Here is a 27,007-nt window from a genome sequence, read left to right as displayed (position 1 = left end):
AAAGAAAAAAAAGAGAACGAGAGAGACTTTTGACGTATTGGATTTCATCGGCAACAGGTATCTATACACATGTTCTTGGAATTTTTCATCCGTCAACTCGCTGTTTTTTCAGTTATGAATTTTCGAACAACGATTTTACAATTGGGGACGTTCCTGGAAAAATGGTGTATAGATCTATGGTCTCTTTATCTTTAACTAACTGTCATATGTCCAAAAATGTTTCCATAAAAGTTTATCTCGATATTCTCTAACAATTGAGATAAATACAGTGCTTTTTCTTCACTCGTGTTCGGTTGACTTCCGTTGCGTTTTTCGGCAACTCGATTTTGTTCGCTCGATTTTTATTTAAAGAAAATAGATAATACTTCACTCGTTTTACTATATTTAAGAGCAATGATCGAACGTCAAATCTATTTAGTCATCGCCGTTTAAAGTATGTATGAATGAATACATGATAACAATTTAGAGAGGAGGAATAGAAAAATATATTTTACAAAAATCGTTTGCAAAAGGGAATACATTCAAAATACAGTCTTTATTGTAAAATAAAATAAATCTATCAACAAATGGGAACATCTTTACATCATATTGTTTTACATTCAACTGCATTTATCTACGGAAAAATCGGTATGATACAGAAGAATTAAAAAACATTAAATTTTCATTTTGTGGATCACGTACAAGTGAACTAAAAAAGAAAAAAAAAAGAAAAAGATGTTCGTGATTTATATAAATATTTAGATGACGAAAGTTTTCAATGATTAAAAACAATCTTTGAAGAAAGTAATATATCACAACGAAAGATTAAATATTCAAAGTATTAAAACTTTTTAAATTAAAATTATTATTTTCTATTTTCCTCAAACAAACAAAGTTCGCTACAAAGTTGTATGAATTTATTAGTAAGTGGGTAGAATACATATATTTCTTTTATATTTCTAATATATTTATTAATCGATTATTTCTTTTCTTTATTCGTTTCATCTTTGTTAAAATTTATTAGTTTATTTTCGAATGGTGTTATTGTACATGCATACTATACACTTTAATAACAATATTTTTTAAGAGTCACGTAATTAACAATTCCCAATAACGTAGGAATATAAAATAAAAAAGTAAAGCTAAAATTTCTTTTTTTAGAAACATTCTCTTAGAAATATTATGGAGAACGAGTAGAACGAAAGAAATTCGCGACGAGTTTACTTTCACTCGTGATTTCGAAGGACATAAACGTTTTCGAGTGAACATAGTTTTAGGTGCTTTACATTTAAGTACTTATAATTACTACTCGTCGACATAGACAATATTAATCGAAGAGAATTTAACCATGTTCATATCATTAATACGAACAACTCACCAGGCGTTATGCGATTAAACTATCCAATAATTCTATGTATCCTATGTGGTGACGTTTTCCATACACTCGATCACTCTTTTCACTAGATATAACGTAAAATACTCAGCGAATTATCGATTGTTCTTTGTATAACAGTATGACTTGCTTTCAGAAATGATTGAGTAATACTACTGCGTGTCTTGGCTGTCTATGGCAAGAATAGAAAAAAAGAAAAAAAATATGACGCATTCTTTATTTTAAATGAAACAATTAAATTGTGTATTACAATTGAAAATACGTTTCTATCATTATTAGTATTATATCTTATATAACGATATGTACGTAAAAGTATTGATTTAAAACAAAATCGATTTTGAAGTTTTCTCGAATACGAGTAAATTTACGAGATGCACGTTTAAAAAATATTAACGAAATGAACTGTATTGTATTGATAATATCTAAGTAGATAGATAAAAGAGGACATTTGTTTTCTTTCAAATGATTTTTTTTTATACTTCTACGATTTTTAGTTCCAAAGATATCATTTACGAAATATTATCATTCATATTTTATATAATGCACTAGTGTATGAAAGAAAAGAATTATTTATATCGCTCAGCTGTGCGAGTACGTATGCATTTCCATGAATTTATGTATGTTACCGTATCAATGGCTTTTTAAAGAAATTATACAGGTCAATGGATTAGTGTAGACATCTCTGGAATTAAAAGTACTAGAGATTTCAAATACATACCATTCTAAATGGTAAATTTTGTTCTATTTTTGTTCACATTTATAACAACTATTTAACAATCTTTTTTTTCTTTTTATAACAAATTTCGTGCAAATAATTTTTAATGGATTCTTCATGAATTAAAACTACAAGCGAAATCCATGTACGTATTAACATAAAAATATGATTATTTGTTATAAAACATTTGATTTACAAACAACGCTTATCATAATTAATTTCTTATAAATCGATACTATATGTAATACAAATATAAATGCATACACTTTTAAATTAAACAATTCTTTAAAAAATTAATGTTTGTAAACAAATATCGAGTCGAACCTTCGACGATGTACGATCAACGGAGTCGTAGATTTTCCTGTAGAAGTTCATTCAACGTACGGTCGAACGTCCAGAAACGTACTTCAATCGTGTAAATCAACGAACTACGACGAGCCGAGATAGGCAAGATTTATAGGATAGGATTGTGCCGGACTGGCGAGAACGAAATTGATGAATTTCTTCGTTGACCGGTGTAGCCGGAGAAACGTTTAACGGATTGCGAAATATTTTCCTATGAGATAAACGGCTCGCGCCGTTTCATCTCGTATAAATCGAGAGACGTCTTTCTTCAACGTTTCATACTTGTCAAGGATGACGTTATAGGTATCATACGAGACGATGGGATTCCTTCGGATTTTCCTGTCACGTTTGACGTAAATTTGAATATCCCGCGCTGAATATAACGCCGATAAGATTACACAGGCGGCAAATTTGAATTTCATCGTGTTCTTTCCAATATGATTCCAACTGGTCAAATAAATATCGGCAAACAAGGATCTCATGGAATTGGAACTCGATGTTCAACGTTGAACAATAGGATGATTCGACTCTACCTATTCTATCTACCAATGAAAGCCCTTCTTAAGAAACGGTATTGTGTTTTAGGTATATATTGTATAATACAAGCGAAGCTATGATCTCAGTGCATTTAAATCGATGCATATGCACGGTGTACTTGACGGGGAAGCCAATGTGTTCAGTATTCATGGAATATCGTACCCGTGCCACGTTGAAAATGGTGGGAACAAATTAGTTTAACCCCTTCATATTTACATTGCGATAAAGCCCTTTGAAAATATTCCTCGTTGAAATGGCGCTTTTATGTAGAGTTACGTTGTTAAAATGAAAAAAATGTGACAATGGCTTGAAATTTTATTACAACGATGTTCAAATATACGTAAACGGGTTCGTTTCGGCTCGGATATATAATATTCATTCGAAGTTTATACAAATATTTCTAATTAACTATATGATATATGTATATAACATTGGTATATACACATACGCATGTACACACGTATACATATCTCTATATTTTTCTCGTTTTTCTCAACTTCATTCAAATCAAAAGTCGTATTTTAATATGGACAATGCATCGAGTTTGCTAGAACTTCGTTCGAAATTTGAACTACATCCAAGCGTGTCACTTTGTCGTAAGTGTATACACCGTTGTGCTCGCGCGTGCATGCACGCCCAGTACATTAAACCTTCCACTAATTTAATTTACCATCGTGAAATGCATGTTATTGAAAGCAAACAAAGAGAGAGAGAGAGAGAGAGGGAGAAAGAGAGAGAGAGAGAGAGAGAGAGAGAGAGAGAGAGAAGAGAGAGAGAGAGAGAGAGAGTTAAATACGTTATTCGTGAATGGACATTATTTGATGTTGGTATTATGACGATTATTATATTTACCTAAGAATGGTTTGTTAATTGTTAGATTAAATATAGGCCGATATGAATTATTCTAAATAAATTCTTCAGGATTAATAGAAATTATTGGAGAGCGTCTCTTTTTTCATACTTTTTACATGTTTGTATTTTATAAATATGATTTCTCTCTCTCTCTCTCTTTCTCTCTCTCCAGAACATTTGTAGAATAGTTGTAACAGATTTAGGAGTTATTTTGGATGGTTAAGTTAAATGCCATGGTACATATATGTATTCGTGCTTGCAAAATCATTAAGCGTGGTGAGTTGGTCGCCACTGTGGAGACGATTCGCCCGAGGAGAAATGTTTCCGATTTAGCGGTCAACCGGAAAGAGCTCCCATCCGTAATATTTGAAAATGAATGTTGGACAGATTTCTGTTAATTGATAATATTATATTATAGTTGACTGTAAAATTTATGATAAAATGTTTTTACCGTTTATATTTTAGATCGATAAAATTCAACGAAGAGGAAACGCATTACCGAGAGATTTCAAATGTTCATGTTATTGATTACGTACGGCCATTTCAATAATTACGTAAATTGCAGTAGCATGTTCAATTAAATTTGCATGAGTGTGTACGGAATTATGGCGAGGATTATGGCACGATCAAGAACGCTTTGTATATTGTCGATACACGTATACGTTGTAATACCTTATTTCGTATAATGCACGATTCGATCGATAACGCCATTTGTTTTCGTGTTCGCCGTTTAATTAACAATTTTTGTGACGATAATACAAAAGAGAGTATACCTGGCGTATAAATATAATTATCGACATTATCGACGAATAATTGATACCAATTAAATAGACAAAGTGAAACGTAATTGATCATTATCACCTATGATTGACAATGACAAAGTACGCTTTGTATCAACTTATTTCAATTTTTATCGAGACGAAAATAAAGAACTATATGTAGATACGATCGATCGATCGATCGATCGATCGGTTTCCTTTCGAAGCTCATTCCCTATGATCGGATAAAATACCGGGGATAGACAAATTTCTTCGAGACGGATAACACTCTTACTCTATTTTCACTACGACTCGTTCCACAAAAGCGTTCCTACGATTTCGTTCGACTTTCAAATTCTTGAAAAGCCGTTCGTCCGTTCAAGAAAGAACGAATCCACGTCTTGAGATATTCATCGGGGAAAAGAAAAGTGGATGGGACCAAGGATAGGCTTCGCTTTTACATTGGACTGTTTTTTTTCTACTTTTCTCTTCGGAATAGTCCAAGACCAATAAGAGGAAGAGAGAAGAACGTTATCAACGAACAATTTCGTCGAACATCGGGTTTTAGATGGGGTGCAGACTCAGGGATTCTTTTGGCAAACAATCGGAGGGGTTTGAGAAAAGCAATCATTATCTTACGAGGAGACACGAAAAGGTCCATTGAAATGAGATGAGACAAGGTAGTTCCTACGATTCCTGTGATCGTGCCGCGAAAGAGAAGGGTCGGAAATGAGAGAGGTAGTAGCGGGAAAGAGAAGGTGAAGAGAATTGGGAGATGACCGTACGAAGAAAAGGAGAGATATCGAAACGTTTACGGAACATTTCCTCTCCCTTTTCTGGTAATGACGTTATTGCCTTTCAAAAGCGTAAATGGACTTGGAGTTACGTTAAAGAGTCTTCGAACGATTCCTTATCCGGTCGTTACCGGCATTTATCTTCTGCAATATCTTGATTATATCTATCGTTCGATGGAATGTTGGAAATATATGGGTCAACCGAGCTTACTTTTCATTTTTATTTTTAAATGATGTCAAAATCTCCGACTCAATTAGTCTGACATCTTTAAGAGACAGAAGGTATTTAAAATTTGAAGCGTTAGTCGTTCCACGAGAGAATGAAATTGGATTGGAAAATATTTTTATTGTTATCTTCTTTTATTGTATTATTTTAGAGAGATTAGAATAGTATCGTCTTTTTTTAATTCTCTTAAAACGTCATTTAATTAATACATTTTATATATATATATATATATATATGTATCTATAAAGTAAAAAAAAGTATATTTAAATAATTCTAGAAAAAAAAATAAAAATAAAAAATAGATGCATGTCGATCGAAGAAAAAGAAAAAAAAATATACGAACGATTCCTATTTATTGTATCAGCGTATTCAATGAATTACAAATCAATCGAGACTAATTGATGAAAATGAAACATTAATAACGTGAGAAGAATATAAAAGAAAATAAGAAATGTATGTAACGTGAATGATTATTATTATCGATATTAATTTATTCAACGTTTGAATAAAACAACGACGAATTGAAAGCATCTTTTACCTACATATATAAAACTTCCTTAATAATCCTGTATTCAACTTGTTTATAAATATTATACTACCAAGAGTAATTGTTCTTCTTTTTTTTTTTTTATTGGAATAAGCTTATCGAAGAATATATCGAAATAGTATATATTTCTTTCGGTTCGAAGAAAATCTGAAAACAAAACGTGTTTTTATTTGACTATCTACGGAATGTACCTAAAATTCACTCACATAAATAACGGTTTCGCGCGAGCGCGTTCCTTTTTTAAGCGGTTTACATTAAATGGAAAACGATAAGGTAGTCCGACATCGTTGCAAGCATTGAGATATGTAAAATTGGAAAACGAGAAGTCGAGACCTCGGGTTTTCTATTCAAGTCACCGTTGGCTTGACGAATAACAAATAATATAAACTTAACGAATTCCGATGGAAAACGTTCGTTCGTTTTGATCGATCGTGTAAAGAGAGAAGAGAGAGAGAGAGAGAGAGAGAGAGAGAGAGAGAGAGAGAGAGAGAGAGATGGAAAGAATATTATTCTGTCATAAATATTTAACTTGTAAAACTGGAATCCTCATTTCAATCAGAGAATCGATGATTGCTCATTGACAGACGATCATATTCGTAGAAATCAAATTGCACGTGCAAGAAATATTTTATTAATACGTTACGAGATGGATAAAAGGTTTCATATTTTATATACGATATACGTAAAAAAAATTCAAATATTTTATATCTTAGATTATTGTCATAAGAAAAATCGTTGCTTCTAATCATCAAATAAATTGTGCACTTTTGTTGAAAAAACTAGATTTCTTGTTTCAAATCGATAATGTAGGGTATTTCATTCGGAAATATCCAAATGAGTGTTTATCGTGAATTATCATGTGGCAATGTGATCGCTGTTAATGTCCTCTGCGACCTGATCCTTCGGTTTCATTGAACTCGACAATCGTAATTAGGTCGTAGCAGAGTTGTAATAGATTTCTATCGATTTTTTGTTGTTTTTTTTTCATATCGAATTATGTGTATGATAATATTTTTCTTTTTGTTTTATTACAATTCAGTTAAAAGTAAGATTATTATTAATTGAATAAAAATTGAAAACATTTTTATAATCAATTAAATCGTAAAATTATAGTAATAAATATCAAGTACCCGTGTTTGTTAGAAAATTAAGTTTTCTGTATTGACTCATATCCGTTCTATTCATCACTTAATATTTTACATATCATCTATTGAAATTCTATGCGAGATTTTTTGACGTTGATTAATTTTTACACAGATTGTTATTATTCATATTCCTCTTTTGCATCTATATACTTGACGTATTTTATTCATCGTCCGTTATATTATATATCATTTATTTAGATTCTATGCAATATATTTTGACGATGATTAATTTTTACACAAATTATTATTCATATTCCCGTTTTGTATCTATCTGCGTATGTTGATACGAGTATATTATTTCGTTAGATATATTAAAATATATAATAATATATGGAATTATACAAAAAAAAAAAAAAAGAAAAAAAAGAAGAAATCATCAATTTAACGAATTAGTATTATATATAAATTAATATGCGTGTACACGTTCGAAAATATATCCTATTTAAAAAGTAAATAGAATTTATTACCTTTTAAATTTTAGATAAATTATTTACGTTAGTGAATGATTTGAATTTTTGTTGAATATATCAAACAAAAATCGTTGAATTTATTTGATATATCATGAAAAGATCGTTGGTTGAAACAAACTGTATAAATACGTCTCTATTCTCTTAAATTTATTCCTATAAAAGATCTGTATAATAATTTATCTAATGGCTTCCGTTAATGCGTATAGAAGTACTCGATGTTAGAAGGCTCAACGTTATCGATCCGATGCTATATATGACAATAATTCAATGAGAAAATGGATTCTATCTGATTGTCGATGATCCATTCACGGAAATAATATCTACTCGAGAATATCGAACCAAATCCACACGTCGTTATAGCGTCGAATATTTCCGACTTCCTCGCGAGTATCAAGAACTTATCGAGACGAGTGAACGGTGGGAAAAGGATAAGTGCTGTTAGTGTTGGTGATGGTGGTAACATGAATGGTGGGGATGTGAGGAGGGGAGGTGTTAGGAAAGTCCTCGATAAATTCGATTTTCTATCTACACAAAAGAGTACGTACGTTTCTCTTCTCTATCTTTTCGATAGATGAAGTAACGTCTTGAGAATTTAGTGAATGCTTGCAGTACGTAACTTTTCCCATTAAACGCTATACGACGTGGTGCCAATCGCAATGCGGAATTCCGCGAGCTGGCTTAATAGAGCGGCGACGTCACTGGATTCCATTTCCACCCTCTTACCCTCACACTCCAACTATCTCACCAAAATCCCTCGATGTAATTGTCTGATATCGTCTGAGGATAAATAATTGTAGGTATGCGTTCAGTATTCGTGAAATACTCTGAAATTCGCCATCGCGTTTAATTTCTCAGTAATAGAAGACATTGACGAGGTAATTTAGGAAATTAGAAAAATTACGTGTAACGGAAGACTCCTTTAATGTTTTTTTTTTTTTTTTTTTTACGTTTCTTATAAGTTTACGCTTGTTCATCTAGACGATTTCAAAAAAGAGAGGATAATTTTTATGATTTTTTTTTTGGATGCTATTTATTTTATTAATATAAAATCATTAAATATTTGTGGTAGTGTGCATTTCGAGGAATATTTTCCAACGAAAAGATTAAAAAAATCAATTATCTTCTTGGAGTTATCGATGTCGAATCAAGCCGAGTGTTTTTATACGGTGTTTGCGGTACCAATAATATCTCCTCAGGGTATTATCAAAAAGCCCTCAAAGTATATTAAAAAAAAAAACCTTCAAGTCAATTTTTAATATTGTCGTTTAATGAAAAAAGAGGAGTAACTGAATTTACTATACGATTTTCGATAAAAAGTTTCAGTAATTTTTTAATGATTAAGATGAAAAAATATCCTGGTTCTTATCGTATAACAAATACTAAATGATGAAAAATAATCAAATTTCATTCAACTCGGTTCGGTAATTTTCAAAATATCATCGGTAACTATTCGAAAAACAGTTTTTCAGAGAAAATAGCTTTTAAAGTTTAAAGTACATATAATATCGAGCTCGGTAGGATCAATTTCAAACGGCTGGAACTTTATTAATTTTTGAAATTTTCTAATGAAATTTTCAAAAAATATTCTTAAAGGATAATATTATCGAATAAAAATATTTTTGATAAATCAATTTTGTTTGAACTTTCTAAGTGGATATAACCTCTTATAGCTCATACATTTCGATTGGTATTGAACGAAGTTGGATAACGATATTTTCGCTGAATACATTTTTTTTTTTTTATATTTCTAGGTTCGCTCGATGGTTATTCATTTTGCTTCAGTTTCATTTTCTTTTATGCAGTACTCTTACGTGGAAGTAATTTTTTAAAGCACAGTGAGAGATTTCTTTGAAAGGATAGAAAGGGAGAAAAATGAAGGGGGAATGAATTGCCCTCGTTAAAATAGAACAATTGAATAAATTACTAAGGTGAAATATTTCACAAATTGCCATTGTCTTTTGTAAGAATTATATTCGTATATTAAATCGCATGGAAATTTAATGACACTACGTCAGATTTGATGAATACGATGACGTATTATTAGTAATCTTGTACGAACATTGTACGTACGTTGTTTGAAAAATTTCTCTAAGAAAATATAAGTCTAATTAAAAGGTAGCAAAGAAAAGCGTTTCAGGTTTCAAGATTTCGAAAATTGTCGCACCTTTGATATATTATACGAAGCTGAGGAACACTGGAACCCGTTAACAGGTATAAAAAGACTTTCATCGGCTTGACTCAGGTAGGAGGAAGGGTGGTTGAACTGCTGAAAGTTCTTGACCTGAAAACTTGCTACGCCTCATAACGGGTAAATACCAACTCTTATGACGGAAAAAGAACGCCGAGGGTGAAGAAACACAACGCGAGAAAGGCCAGTTTCGAATGCGTTCGAGATGTCTGTGATCTCCGAGTGCAACGAACTCTCCATTCTACATTTTTTAAGAGTCGGAAGAAAAAAGACGAAAAAAGAAAAAGAAAAGGAAGAGAGAAAAAGAAACAAAGAGAGAGAGAGAGAGAGAGAGAGAGAGAGAATAAACCTTGTTCCTTCCATCGTTTTCATCGCTCTCATTCGTAACTTACTTACAATACTTATAAGTGTCTATAACGAGCTCCTAGCGAAACATCGATTAATTCTTCATGCTTCGTTCTTTCTAATAGGGATTATTTTTTAATCTCAACTTTTTAATCTCAATCTTCAATTTTTCATCATTCAATTATCTTTGCGAGAAAAAAAGGTATTCGTTTTTAATAACGTTATTATTAATTATAATGTTACTAACTGGATTATTTGATTTATCCTCCATTCGTATAAATTTATTATTAGCTTTATTTGTATTGAATTATGGTTTTACCGTTGATCGTTAAAATATAATCTTCCTTTTTTTTTCTTTTTCCTTTTTTTTTTTATGTATTTATTTTACATTATTGATTCTTTTTTCTCTATTTTTTATTTCCTTTGTTTTGTTGAACAGAGAAAATGATTATGAAACACAACGAAATTTCACATGCGACTGGGAACGTAGAGAAAATGAAAAATTTCTGTTTGAACAACGACGAAGAAGGTGACCTGTCGTATGCATACGCGTATCATGCGAGCACGCTTCAACTCCCTCTCCCCCCCTTCAACCCCGTATGTCGTATGTTTAATGCATAACTGCAATGGGGACGTTCTAGGTACTCGAGAAGAAAACCCTTAACACAAGGATGACACAACTCCAACAACGAGAGCACTATTGTCAGTCTGAAGGATAATTCTCCTTCTCTCTGAAAGAATTCGAAAGTGAAAGACTCGAACGACTTTATATATTCGATCTTATCTCTTTTAAAAGAATCATTCTTTTAAAAGAATTTTTCTCTTATAACATTGGGAAATAACTCGTATTTTATCTTTTCGCACTCGATCGAATGGTTATAACGGAATATATTTTTAAAATAAAGATTGCGAAAGGAATGGAATAACATTTACATAGAAAGAAAGAAATCTTTTTTTTTTTGTTTGTTTGAAGTATCTATAAGACTGACATAAAATTTACAAGATTTAGAGCGAGTTCAAGAAATCATTATTATTAACAAATTAAATGAAATAAATGTTATAATAAAAAATATATAGTATAATTAATTACTTTTCTCTTTTTTCTATTATATATTCATTCGTATGTGTGTGTGTGTGATAATTATATTGATAATCTATAAACATATTATAATATGTATATATGATTTAATTATTCTCTATATTGTATTATAGTATTGATTTTATGTATGTTAATAACATTGATTTATATAGGTATAAAATACAGAGTGTTTCAGAATACTGCGTCATTGCTTTATATAATTTTATAATTAATATTATATATATATATATATATATATATATATATATATATATATACTTCATAAAATATTTTTTTGGAAGCTTCAAACAAAAATTGTTTGATTTTGGAATTGAATAAAACAGTATTCTTTACTTTTCTTTACCTTTGATACGGTTGATATTTTCAAAATTATTTCCATCTCATTATTTCAAATGAAATAATGTAATTTTTGTAAGGGCATTTTATTTTACTTGTTTAGAGAAAAAACTTAAGATAGGTAAAAATATAGGATAATACAGGACTGAATAAGACCAAATAGGACCGAATTGGATCAAATTGGATCTAATAAGATCGAATAAGATCGAATAGGACCAAATAGGATCGAATAGGATCCAACAAGATCAGTAAAACTGAATAGGATCGAATATGGTTGAATAGGATTGAATAAGACCGAATGGGATCTAATAGAATCGGTGATCGTGGTGGTCAATTGATCGGTTCTCCACGATCGATCCATCGAACAATTTTTCTCTAAAGGCAGGTAAACAACTGATAAGATACAAATACAGTTGTATCTCGGAAACAAGATCATATTGGTCATAGTTTTTGAATTTTATGAAGTTTTTTTTTCTTAGTGAGGTGAATCTAATAATGGAATTATGTCTACATGTTTTGAAACACCTTGTATATGCATATAGAAACAATAAGATATAATACACACACACATATATATATATATATATGCATTGCCATTATTTAATTTCAATAATTAAAATATAATATATATATATATATATATAGTTTGAGAAAACCTACTATACTGATTTAATCTTTACCTTAAGCAGAATTTTACTTTTATAAACGAAAAATATACGTAAAGTAAAACTCTGTTTATTTGTATATACTATAAAATATATTAATTTTACAATTACGGATTTATCATTACTTATAAACGTATACACAGAGGTATACGTAGAGACATACATAGATAATAATCGTCAAAGGCATCAGTAAAGATAAAAGGAAACGTGCATCTGGGTTGCAAGATTTAGATGTAGTAGTAGTGGTGGTGATATTAGCAGTGGTGGGAGAAAAAGTTGAATCGCGAGATGTAGTTACAGCCCGCAGGTACTCTTTTATTCGTGCACTACCTTTGACGGCAACCGAATGCTATTTACGTTCTCTTCGCGCCTCATTCTCCTTCCTTTTGCAGTTGAAATAAGAGTAGAATGGTTGAACAATGGCCGGTTATTTCGGTACAAAGCTGGCCTGTCAGTAGCGATGGTGTTGGTGAATGGCGATGTTCGGGGTGGTCGGGGGTGAGCTTAGCGAAAAAAGAAAGAACCCACGCGATCCCGTTGCAATCGTATATGTGTATGTACCTGTGTGTGTGTGTGTGTGTATGGAAAGAGAAAAGACTCGTTAGGAATCCCACTCGACGATTGTGCGCGCATTCGATTGCTTTTTGTATAAGAGCACGAATAGTGTGGGTGCGTGTGTATTGCTTTGCTCTATACGTTCTGTTCGTCGTTGCATGGAAAAAAATTGACTCGGCCATTTTCTCACGAAACGTTCGCATAAAAATATTCTTCGTTATAATCGCAGATTATTTTTCTTTCCTTTTTCTTCTTTTTTCTATTTCTTTTTTTTTTAATTTTTTTTTTATTTCTTTTTTTTAATTTCGTCCAAACCTCAAGATTATATTGTACGATTGTAAATAATGATGGAATAATATTTCAATGATTTTTTATGGAATATCTTTTTTCTTTCTTTCATTTTGCGTTTTTTTTTCTCTCCGTTAGGACGAAGCAACGTCGATCGATTTCGTACGTGCATATTTACAACTTCTCGATCTTTACCGTAATCCATAGCTTTTCGAGAGAGAATGTATTTTTCCTTTTTTTTTTTTTTTTTTTTCCCTGTAAAGTTATACTTATTCACGTCGTCGTTTAGAATCGGTGTTGCATAGAAATGCGATACGCGTCTATACCACGATAAGAACCATTCTCAAAGATTTGTTGGCCGACATTGAGAAAGCAACGAACGTGCTCCAACCAATCCTCAACATACATATATATCTCGATTTTCTGGAAAAGGGTGGTCGGTTACTTTCGAAGCAACAATCGTCCTTCGTGAAATATTTAGCAAGAGAGCGTTAGTTTACTTAGCCGCTTGTACTGCACACCGATCCGATTTCGAGTGGTTTCATCGATTTCAGCCGTTATAAATTTTATCCAACTTTAACATCGACCGCAAAGAGGAAGAGAGAGAGAGATATTCCGAACGAATTTCGTTTTTATTTATTATCGATGATTGAATATTTTTATGCGAAAGAAAAAAAATTTCAACCACTAAGTGCATTTTGTAAAGGTCTCATTTTTATTTATCATGACACCATTTGAAGTTAACTCTCTAAGCTAATGTAACTCTTAAATTATTCACTTACACACATACTTACACACACACACACACACTTATATCTCTTTAAGGTTTGATTTTATTCTATCGTTACAAAATTAATTATTACTTCGCATATTCAAAACTTTTAGTATATTTCAAGTATAATTTATAATTTATATAATATGATTGTACTATTATAATTAATACTACTAATTTATTTATTATATAATTCTCCTTTTTCTTGTTCTTTTTTTCTTTTACGGATAGAAAAAATTTGGGTTAAGGTTACGATATTCCTCTTGGTTCATTTTCATATCTATTAGAAATATCTCAAGAAGATTAATCGAATGTATGGATTATTATTTATGTATATGGATTATTTTTATTATGTAATGGATAAGTCTGCAAGTCTACGAACTGTCAACGATGGAATCGTTGTTTGTGATTTAAAAATAATCTTACGACATCGATGAAAGTAAGTTGGTCACCTCCAGTTCAACTAATTAAACCGTCACGCACAAAATGCGATCGTGGTAGCGGTGGTGGCCTCGAGCCATCGGATAGCAAATTACTGCCCACTTTGTACGGTAATTCGTTACGCGCGAAAGAGTGAAATAACGTGGTCTACTCTTCTCTTCTCTCTCTCTCTCTTTCTGTCTCTTTTCCCTACTCTATATGAAATAGCCAGAAGGCATCCAATAAATGTCCGCGATATACCGAACGTTCAAATTCACTGTTCGAATTGTCTCTCTGTCTCTTTCTTTCCGTCTTTCTCTCTTTCTCTCTCTCCCTCTTTCACTTACTTCTATATATTTCGACAAACATGAAAGAATATTATAGATTCATGTTGCAGTATTTCGATAAATTGATTATAAAGATATCTATATGATTTTATAGCAAGACTTTATAGCAAATTTTGTATTTATTGATACATATAATTTTCTAATACTTATTTCGATATATACTGTCTATTTCATGTTACAGTATTTCGATAAATTGATTAAAAGGATATCTTTATGATTTTAAAGCAAGATTTTACAGCAAATTTTATATTCATTGATACATATAATTTTATAATACTTATTTTGATATATATTGTCTATTTCAATAAAAGTTCAAAAGTAAGTACTAAAAAATGTAGAATATCTTAGGTATGGTCGTAGATATTCATTGGGAATGTATTGAAACGTTAGAAGGGAGTGACGTCAAAAGTTGAAACGTACGAAATATGTAAGTAAAGTATGCTATCCGAGGATTCTTGCTTTTTATTCATGGACGTGCATTTTTATGTATTCGTATAATCGTCCACATAAGTTCACATATGGAATATATATATATACACACACACACACACACACACACATATATATACAAACTTATAAAAATAAATATAATGTATATCCACAAATGTTATGACATATGTATAGTGACACATACATATTATATATAATATGTATATCTATGTATGTACAACTATTTATATATAACTTGTTCGTACTTGTGACCGTTACGTTTTCTCATATCCTCCACATTTTAGTGCATATTTCCGTCCTCGAAATGGACCATTCTTGGTTTATTGGATTCAACTTTTCTACTAGGAATGGCCAATCCTGTCTTCCCCTTTTTTCTTCTAGGATTTTATTCTTCAAAGAATTCGCTACAAAATACCCACCCATCCTGACCCTTCTTAAGAATTCTTCTTTATACAGCAATAGAAAACAGGACTATAGTCCTTGGTATTTTATTGCGGCATTCACCGAAAACTTCTTCGTCGAATTTGAAATTTTCTGCGATTTTTTGACTAAGATTCTAGTACACTCTAGTAAAATAATAATTTCACGCATACATTAAATGTAATTTGATAATTCGTCGTTATCGTAGAATAATAATAATAATAATAATAATAATAATAATAATAATAATAATAATCGTCCGATAACGTTTCAAAGTTTTGTTCGAGACAAAGATAAGAAATTTTCCTTTTAGCTCTTCAAGCGGATATTTTCGAAAAAGTTTCCTCGCAAAAATTGAGGATCGTCAGGAAAGAGGCTGAGATACATTCGAGAAGAAACGACGAAGCAACTTTTCCCGTCTAGCGTTAATTTCTAAGTAACGGTCTCTCATTACAACGGCGCTTAGCTATGCACGAGAGGCTCGCTATCGCGCTTTATATTCCGGGCGCAAAATTGACCCGGCCTTGATGGTATCTTGCGTGGTCTAACACGCCGGGAGAAGTGCTAGCAAATAAAATTACGCTACATTTTGAATTATCTTTCTGTATATTAATGTATATATACATATACATGTATATATATATATATATATATATATATATATATATATATAACTATACATAATTTGTTCCATTGGCGACGAAAGAAAATTCGAGTTTAACGTGAAATATTTAATCGTTATTTTAATCATCGGAGAAACGTGTTTCTTTCCCTCGTAGAAGTGATCGATCGAAATTTAAATATTTCCTAAATCTAAATGTTTCGAAAAAATATATTAACAAACAATTGTCAAAAATATAATTCAATTATTTCGTCGAAACAAGCGTTACACGTGTATTTTCTTTTCTCATTAAAAATCATGACTTTAATAGGACTTTCTATGTATAATCAAGAGAATCATACATTGGTACATATTTTATACGAGTATGCTTAATGGAACACATCGTAGAGTAACTGTGGTCTTTTTGAAACGATGTGAAAGCTCTATTCGATCTCAGTGGAAAGCACGAAACCAAATAGAGTGCATCCTCGCGCGATTGCGGGAACGCGGCCATATTACCGAGTCAAATCGAGAGTATTAAGAAATTTCCTCGTAACGAACGCGACTTCACCCATAATCATCACAACCTCGAAAGCAAAGTGAGAAAAAGGAAGAGAGAGAGAGAGAGAGAGAGAGAGAGAGAGAGAGAGAGAGATAGAAGCAGAGAGAAATGCAGGAATGCACACAGTAATCACCGGAAGGCTATTATCATCGCATACTCTTGGTACTTTGCCTTAACATGAAATCTTGGAAAGCGTATAAATGTGATCGGACTTTAAGACATATATATCATATATATATATATGTATACTTCTATGTTATAAACGTTTATATTTCACTAACCAAAGATTTGCTCTATCTATACTAGCGAGCTTTCACAAAGTTTATCCTTGTCTCCTCTTGTTTTTAAATGTTTCGTATAGATATATACGTGCGTTGATTGTATTGTATAGAATCGATCGATTGCTGCTCGCTTTATTTCATACGAGCCGTTGAAGCAACAATACCAACAACAGCAATAGTAGCTGCAGCAACAGACAGCTTGCGTTATTATATCGAATCTATGTACGTGTCGATACCAGTCGATCGAGCTTAGTTTCTCTCTCTCTCTCTCTATATATATATATATGTATGTGTGTTTCTGTATATGAGTGTGACTGATAATACGTAGCATTGTGTTGCACGTGTGAAAACGGTATAGCTGACATTCCCTTGTGTGTCACGCATGACACACGATAGATCCGATAGGAGAGATATGTACATATGTATGTGCGAGTTGTTACAAGAGAGAACTTCACCGAGAGATGACCCGAATGTGTTCTCATACTGGTAGGTTTCTCTGTCTCTGTCTCTGTCTCTGTCTCTCTCTCTTTGTCTGTCTCTCTCTCTCTCATGGATTTTAAATTCCACTCATCCCTATTTCTCTGTCGCTCTCATTTTTACTCGCTGTACTAGTCGTTTTTGGTCTCCCAGTAGTTGTACTTCGCTGTTTCGAGCTTTTTTCCTTTTTTTCTTTTCTTTTTCCTCTATGATGACGGTCAGTAGAGAATAGTATAGAATATTATATGCGCATGTTGGCTTTCATAAATTCCAAACACGTTCAGGATTTTCTGTGTTTTTTCGACCGGTTATCGCAGACTTCTATTTTTAATAGCCGTATTACGCGTACGGTTGGATTTGAGGCTTTTGAGAACTTGGAGGGTTTGTTATATCTATCCTTGTCATTTGAAAGGCTAATAATCGTTGTGGAAAAAAAGAATATATATATATCCTTTGTCTTGTTTAAATCGAGAAATTTTTTAAGTTCGTAAACTTCATACATATGCATATACATACATTACTTCTTTCGGATTAATATTTTTGTCGAATAGCTTGAAAATTTTTCTCTTTTTCTTTTTTAGAGGAAACAAAAATCTTTTCGTAAAATATATGACAGAAATTATGTCGACTTTAAAACAAATCAAATCAACAAGAGAGACGTTAACGAGTAGAAGTTTAACCTAATTTATCTAATCCGTTTTTCGGTGTCAATCATGTTTCTATCCCATTTGCAAAGGATGTCATACTAGTCAATGATCATCAAGGATAACAATGATAACGACGTCAAAGTTATTTGAGCGGCGTATCACTAATCGTGAATTTGTCGTTCGAGTTGAACACGAAACAAATCAGAGGAATCGTTGAGCAACAATGGGGAAGATTGATGGATAAGCTTAATGACGGAGATTAGTACGGATAGTTACAGTATAATGATGATTTTGCGATGGCACGAAGCTCTTCGGTAACGACGCTCACGTGGTGTTTCAATTTCATGCGGTTAATTAGGGTACAACGCAGCAGTTTCAGAGGGAAACCTATCTCTCTCTCTCTCTCTCTCTGTCTTTCTGTCTTTCTCTTTCTCTCTCTCTTACTCGGTCTATCTTTATCCTTTATTCAAGGAAAATCTGAATGCAGGTTAACTCGTTACACTTGCTCGAATTTTACAACTCGAGAGAGGAGAACTGTATTTTAAAGATCTCATTTTTCATATTGTCTTTCGTATCATGTATGAATAATATAAAGAGAGAGAGAGAGAGAGAGAGAGAGAGAGAGAGAGAGAGAGAGAGAGAGAGAGAGAGAGAGAAAAAGAGAAATAAATGAAAGAGAAAAAGAATGAATATTTTATTATACTATACTGTATTTTAATAACATTGTTAATTAAAAAAATTATAACAAACTTGACAAATAAATGACATGTAAATAAATTATAAGAAAAGTAGAAAAACAGAATAGTGCCTATGACTAAGAGAGATAATAATACATAAATGTATCGAGTTTTCGATATCGATTTAAATAATTCAACTCGAAGGTGTACATGCTCACTTCAAAATCATTGTACGTCGTTTCATTTTATAGTTGATTATATTCACAAATATGGCAGATATGCGATTTTCTCGATAGATTAATATTTATTCATCGGCTTTGGAGATATAATAATTTTCTCTCTCTCTCTCTCTCTCTCTCTCTCTCTCTCTCTCTCTCTCTCTCTCTCTCTTTCCGATGAAACGAAACACATATATAAACGTAACAACACAGGGAGAGAGAGAGAGAGAGAGAGAGAGAGAGAGAGAGAGATGGAGTGAAAACGGATGCGAAATTCGTATTGTTGGTAAATTTATACTGGTGTTACGCACTCTTTACAAGCTTACGCATAAATGACAAGTAAAAGTTTTGAATGTGTGATAGCACACGTTATATATATATATATATATATATATATATATATATATAATATATATTTATGTATATATCCAATTTTCGATGCAGTTGCGTTCGCTATTTTACATCGTCGTACGAATCATCTCTGTTTTTACAGGAAACAAATAAATCGTTTAAAGGGAAATTAATAGGTACTTTCAATGATTTAGATTTTCGAATTCGTTGAAATCCATTTTTGTTATTGTGAAAAAGGTTCATTAAGAAAAATATATTATTCCATCGAATAATATTAAATGAAACCGTATAAAGAAATTGTCGATTCTCTTCGTGTATTTAAATTTTTTGCGTCACGGTTGGATTTAAAAAAAAAAAAAATAGAAAGAGAGAAAAAAGGAATAAAATAAATAAATAAAAAATAGAAAAATGTCCAGCAACGTCCATTCTTTTTTATGACGTGTTCGTTAATAGCAATGGCTATTTCTGTGATGGGACGTTAACGACTCAATAACGAATTACGTTTTCGCGAATGACCATGCACAAAATGCAACTACTTTCTCAACAATGATTCGATCGTCGTTCGTTGTTCTCTGTCATTTCATTTTACGTTATAATCCCACGGGACAATGTGAGCCAGGTTGGGATCGTTTGGTCCTTTGAATTTTTTATTAGAACTACAAGTCCCTAGAGACATGAAATATGTCCAAGTATTCGATTTGTTCGAAGAGACAAACCTAGGAAGGTTATTTCGTTCTGTATATCAAATGTGAAAATGTTTACGTCGTTGATTTATAATAAATTTATGAATTGTATGATCGATCGCGAAGAATATCGGAAGAGATTAGAAAATATATCGCTTTCTTACATACAATTGATCGTCCTTAATACTCTTTCACAGACGAGTTCGTCTACGACCATTAAACACAGGACGCTTAAGAGTTGAAGGAAGATTGGAAGGTGAAACTAGGTCGAACTTCATTAATTCTACGCTTTATTCGCTTTTCTTTCGTTTCCCATTGGAATCGCGAGAAGGAGAACGAATTTGACCTCCAACTTTTCGCATTTTATTACCTACGTACATAACTACGTACATGAAAAAAGAAAAAGAAAATAAAAAAAACAACAACTAACAAAAAAATCTAATATAAATTCGGAAACGGAACAAGAAAAAGATAGACAAACAGACAGATAGATAGATAGATAGATAGAAAACAGAAAAAGAGCTTTTGAAAAAAAGAGAATGAGTCAGTTATTTTTAGAACAAACATGTTCACGCTATTCTTCAAAGTTCTATAATCAACGAAAATTCAGAATCGTTCGTACTTATTCGTTTATTTTTCAATCGTTACGTAAACAAAGTTGAAGTACACCCACGATCAGTCAAAATTGAACGATCCTGTCTGATCGTTATTTTTCTCTTCTTCGTATTAAACACGAAGGAACACGTTTCTGTTTAACTTTCTAGTTCGCTTAATTGCATCCCAGTAGGTATGGAAGGTTCGAACAAAAAGGAAGGATGGAAGAGAACGTCCGAACTATTTCTCCCTCTCTCTCTCTCTCTCTCTCTTTCTCTATCTATCTTTCTCTCTCCTACTTCCTCTTTCTGCACAATTTCTGTTTGCATTACGCATGCAAATGCGATCGTGGATGAAAACGTCGCGAGCTCGCTTTTCCCTTGTGTACTTCGAGTCACTCTCTTATCCCTCTCCCCTTCTCCTCCCTACCCCACCCCATCTCACCCCATTCCTCTTTTTTACCCTCTTCGAGGAGCTTTCCTTTGGAAAGCGGAGCACTCTCTGATAAACGTGCTCGCTGATTATTACGAAACTTACTTATATAACGCTCGGCATGGCACGGCACGCTGTCGTGCCGTTATTTTTCATAATTCCATTTACTTCGGTAATTGCGAATCTCCATTTCGTCGGATACGAGCACGCAGTAGAAAAGCCACGAGCCGCAGTACATCAGCACCTTAACGTTATTGCATCCCGAACAGCGGCTTGTATACGTGCATAGAATTTTGAATTTCCCGCTGCGAGAGAGAGAGAAAGAGAGAGAGATGCGTATTTTTTTGTTTGCCATTTTTTTTTCTTTTTCTTTTCCTCTTTTCTTTTTTTTTTTTTTTTTTTTTAAGCAAGACCGCTGAGAGTGCTTAATATGCAATCACTATAACGAGAAGCGTTCGTTCGCTATTATTTTTCATAAAAATGAGATTTCTCAATTTTCTTTGAAGTTTCGCAAGAATCATGAAGTTTTTTTTTTAAAATATGCGTGCGTTATTTTTCTGTAAACTATTTTCGTATACTGTACTCACGAATTGGTTTAAGGAAATATAACAAAATTTTACACATAGTTTATTTAGCGTAACAAAATGTTCTATTTAAGATATCGCACTTTTGTTCGGAAAAACTTTCAAGATAATATCGATTTTGTTGTTATTGTTTTTATGATAGTAATCAACAATATGACCGAATCGATTTTATTAAAATTTTACTGGAAGCTGTTGTTCGTTAATTTCCGGACAATATCGTTTGATTAATTCCGAAAGGTTAAATTACATATTTTAATAATAAAATTTCTATGTAAATTTTACAAGATACCTTTGACAGAAAGAGAGAGAGAGAGAGAGAGAGAGAGAGAGAGAGAGAGAGAGAGAGAGAGAGAGAGAGAAAGAGAAAGAAAATTTCTTTTGAAATGCTATCCCTTTTAATATAAATATTTGATGCTAAAATATCCTTATGCTCGTAAGAGCGAAATAAATATAAATGGTATGCAAAATGAATAATATAATATAAAAATAATGATAATAGATAATAATCATCGTCATTATAGAATAAAAAAAGATTTGAGGGTTTAAATCCCAATGGGCTCAAAGTCGCAAAAGGGGAAGACAAGAGCAGTGAGCTAACCCCGTCGGTCGTCAATAATGCGAAAAAGCTTCACTTTTTCAGGGGTTGCAACCCCTAGCCCGGGTCGGTTGCCGCAGGCAATCGAGCTGGTTCAACGCTCGATCGACGTTTATCTCGTTATCATTCGGTTAATCTCGATATAAGGAACTCAAAAAAATATCTTCTAAATAATTGTCGTTATTTCTTATTTAATATTATTGTTATCGACAGTGATTTATATATATATATGTAGTCATAATGTCTTGAGAAAATATACTAATAAAAAATTAATATACTATAAAACAATATATTATCAAATAACATACTAATAAAAAAATATAAATATGAAATTGAAAGTAAAGATTTTTACAAAAACTAAATAAATGAAAAATCATTCATCAGTTAACAATGATAAGTAATTTAACTTTCAATCGTTCAATAATAATACGCATCAATAATAATCTCTCCCTGAAGGAGAAATTTGAAATAAATATGAAAATATGATAAGATATTCGTATTAATATATCGAGAAATATCACGAAAAGATTTATGACGAATCAATCTTCCTTTTCAATTTTAATACGTTATATTAAACATATATCATGTAGAGACAACGAAATCCTAATATTTTATGAGGATACCAAATACGCACGATTTAGTCATGTTCGAATCGAACAGGAGCAAAGCACATACAATCGTTCACCTATACATCCTGCATTCTCCGAATTCGCATTGTGCGATTCCCCGGAAAGATCATCGATGGAACGCACGTAAAAGCGGAAATGTGTGTTCCGACGTAGTTGGACGCGGCCAATTGCTCTCGCCGGTTTCCACATGGGCCATTAACTCCAAATGAATTCGCATTAGATGTTGGCTATCTAAGCATCCCCTTATCTTCTCTCTTTCTCTTCGAACGAGTTGTCGAACTGATTCGAAAATTTCATTTTATTAACTTTTTTGTTTTTTTTTGTTTTGGTCTTCTTTCTCTTACTTTTTCTTTCTTTATTTTGTTATGTTTAGAACGAACGTTATCTCATTTTCGATAACTGCGAAATGTATATTACGTTCGTCTGAAACGTTATACCCATAGAAAGAAGTGTAGAAATTAAGAAGAGGTTTTGGAAATAACTATAACACGTTTATCAATGATTCAACAAATGCATCGAATATAAATGGATATTATTCGAGCTTCTATCGTTACAATCGAACAGATGACATTTTTGTAAATGTCGATTAGTTCCGTTCGATCGGGAAGTTCTTAATTAATGGTTATTGCAAACGCGATATGAAAAACATTGTTTTTAGTTCCGTGATTATGAAAAAGTATCAAAACAATTGAACTTTTATTATATAACTTGGAAGTTATATCTAATGGTTTGTACGATTTTAATAGGAAACGAAAAAAAAGTTTCGACGAAAGATCTCTTTTCGAACGTTTTCTTTTAAACGAAATCCATTATTTAGTGGGGTTGGTGTATCAAATTCGAGAAATTTTCTTAATCGAATTTCATTTGTAGATCGATACGTGGATATCCCGATGCGTGGCCGAGTTGGATCAATTAACCGGTTCACGTTCGGGCCATTAAGTCGAAATGAATTCGCATTTAGGCTATCCTTGCGTATTGGAGAAACGATCATCAAACCGATCGGCAAACTCGATTTTACGGTTTGCTCTGCTACGTGGATTATTGAACTTACAATTAGTATCGGTTCGATATTATCGGCGATCGGTAGGGTATCTTCGATCTTGATTAACTAACTTGGTTAATTATGTGCATTGACCTCCTTATATTCTATCAGCTTCGAGCGTTCTCCTATGGCTAACCCCATTACCACGATTAACCAGCTTGGTTATTAGAGATAATCCTAGTGTAATGAAAGTAAAACCACTTAGTCGATAAATGATATTGTTAAGAGGTTAATAATTTCGTTTAAAAAATAATAATAAAACAAAGATACGTTTGTGTGTGTGTATGTATTTGGTGTTTTAAAAAATATGTGTGACGAATCGATGTTCGATAAAAGATGAGTTCGAAGTATAGTTTGGTTTTGTTTATTTTCTGATATTTTTAAGATAAATTTAGAGAGTCTTGATTGATAGCTATACGGTAACAGAAACGTCAACGTTCAATTTTTTGTAAGTACACAATTGAATTTCAATTTAGTTATACATTTATATATATATATATGTGTGTGTGTGTGTGTGTACACGCATACGCACAAATACGGTACGTTTCATTAAACAACTAACGTTTTCCCTTGGGAAAGTCAGGAGCGATTACGATGCGACTATGAGCGTATTGCTCTGCGTACGACGTGTTGTATTACGTTGACATACAGCAAACAGACAGATTTATGATACAGTAATCTAGGATACTGCAGTTGTTAGTCCAAAGAGAATTTTCGCCATTGTTAATTTTAAGTAAGATTATCTTTTTGTAGATCAGGAAAATGCATAATTATATGAATTAATTATATGATAGTGTCGAGTAATAAATGATCTATTTCTTTCTGAGGTATTTCAATACTTGATTTAATTTATCTACATATCGAGTTATATGTTTTTTATTGAAATTTTTTAGTATTCGTTATGTATTGATCGATATATTGATTGCCCATGAGATGCTGCTCTTTTAAACAAGCTTTAACCGAGCTAACAGAATATAATGAAAAGGATAAGTATGATAATTAATTTCGAAACATGCTAATCAATATAATTAATTAAATTTGGTTGTTCGATATGAAATTTACTTTAATCAAGAAACCCTAATGAGCAAGATTTACGATAAATAATTATGATTAATTTAAACAGTAAATTCAAAAAGATCAATAGTAATTATAGCATAGATTATTCTTAATGAATGAAGAATAATATTTTTTTCTATTGTCATTTGTAATAATACGAGGTATTAATCCAAATCTGGATAATATTGAAATATATGTTTCAAAATGACTTAAAAATCGATTTAAATGTTCTTTCAAAGAATTCTAAATTGATATTTCCAGATCGAGAAAAAAGAGAAAGAAAGAAAAAAACAAAACACAGCAATAATTGAAAACAATTATGCAAATAAAGAGATAACACTAAAATATGATAAGATTGTAATATGTATATATTGAAAATTATTACAATAAAATTAATTTTTCTATTTATTCGACCGATATAAATAATTAAGTGTCAAGATTACATTTGGGTTATATCACTTGTATCACGTACTGATATTTTAATATAAATACGTAACTCGATCATTTATTTAAAACATCGATCAAATGTTTTACTGACCCAATAAATAGCTACTTAAAATTAGTTATTTTTCTAATTGGTGAAATTCTTGCAATATCAAGAGATAAAATTGTTAAATCTATAAAAAGAAAATCATAGCCAATAATACAAGATAAGAGATGATATAAAGTTTAGCTTGTTTCTACTTTACTGTCAACAGTATTTCTTAACGTCGACGAACTTTGGAAAACAGGTACGATATGTTCCGACTGTCGCGAAGAAAACTTTAACAATATCAGCTTTGGGGAATAAACTAAAATCGTTTGAACGAGGACCCATTCGGATAACTTCAAACGTTATTAGTATTAAAGATCGAAAACAATTGTAACAAATGAATTTCTATTTTGCAGTTATAATTTGACGAATTAAAAAAAGAAAAAAAAAGAAGTGAAGACGAAACAAAAAAATTGATCGATTGACGAAAAAACGTGTTAGTTCGATAGATTTTCGAATTCATTCGAACGAATTTGATTTTAAAAGTACAGGACTCGTTAGTTCGTTCCTTCGATTTTGAACAATTCGATTTAACTAGATCGATCGTCGAATAAAATTCAATAATCCTGCCATACATTCTGATTGTCTTTCTGTATTTTAAATAGCTCCGTAAATCGGAAAGAAAAATTACATCGACCGATAGATAACTCCGTAGACGGAGTTCATAAGCGGTCGAATGGTCGAATAAAAGTGCTACTAACATGGCTTATATTGATGAATAATTCATAATCAGTCATAATCGTTATGAATAATGAAAATCGAAAGTTATGAACGTACCGATCGAGACGCGTATGTGTCGTTTTTGAGAGGACGAAACTTCCAAATTTCCAAACTTCGAATCCAATCGTATGAGCAAATTTACAATTATTCATGAGAATGGAATGTAAGCTAAAAAATGAAATGGGGTGGGCGGGGAGGGCGTAGAAAGAAAATAAATAAATAAAAAAAAAAAAATGTATAAATGGAATTGAGAATACGATACGAGTTACGATACGACGATTTGCTGTACTCGTCTGTATTTTCTCTGCATTTTAATTTGATAATAAATAATAATCGCGATGGACGATATAACAATAGGAAATTTTTTTTCCTCTCGATATTCCGTAGTTCAATTAAAGATTTTTCTCATCAATATTTTCCTATAATAATTTTTCTATAGAAAGAATGATACAATTATCGGTATCGAATGCACGAACGATAATTCACAAAGGTATAGCATCGAATATGGAAAAGAGAGCGAATTGAGAATCGAGATCGAATGCAATTCTCTTTGGTATTCGACTCGAGGAATTTTTTACTTTTGCCAAGCGAAAGATAGAGACTAAGAGACATGAAGTAAAAGTCACTTTAAGAAAAGAATATAAAGGACAAAGATATGTGCAAATTCTTTAATACTATTT

At 31.9% G+C, this 27,007-nt stretch overlaps 1 protein-coding gene across 4 annotated transcripts in view; it reads left to right on the top strand.

Annotated features, from left to right (window-relative positions):
• Window positions 1-27,007, top strand: part of LOC127062105 (cysteine-rich motor neuron 1 protein-like) — a 308,729-nt gene that overhangs the window by 15,189 nt on the left and 266,533 nt on the right. The window lies entirely within an intron of this gene.

Source organism: Vespula vulgaris, chromosome 3 (assembly GCF_905475345.1).
Source record: "Vespula vulgaris chromosome 3, iyVesVulg1.1, whole genome shotgun sequence".
NCBI classification, from domain to species: Eukaryota; Metazoa; Arthropoda; class Insecta; order Hymenoptera; family Vespidae; genus Vespula; species Vespula vulgaris.
Note: the sequence above shows the minus strand (reverse complement) of the source record. Positions and strands in the feature narration are given on the sequence as shown.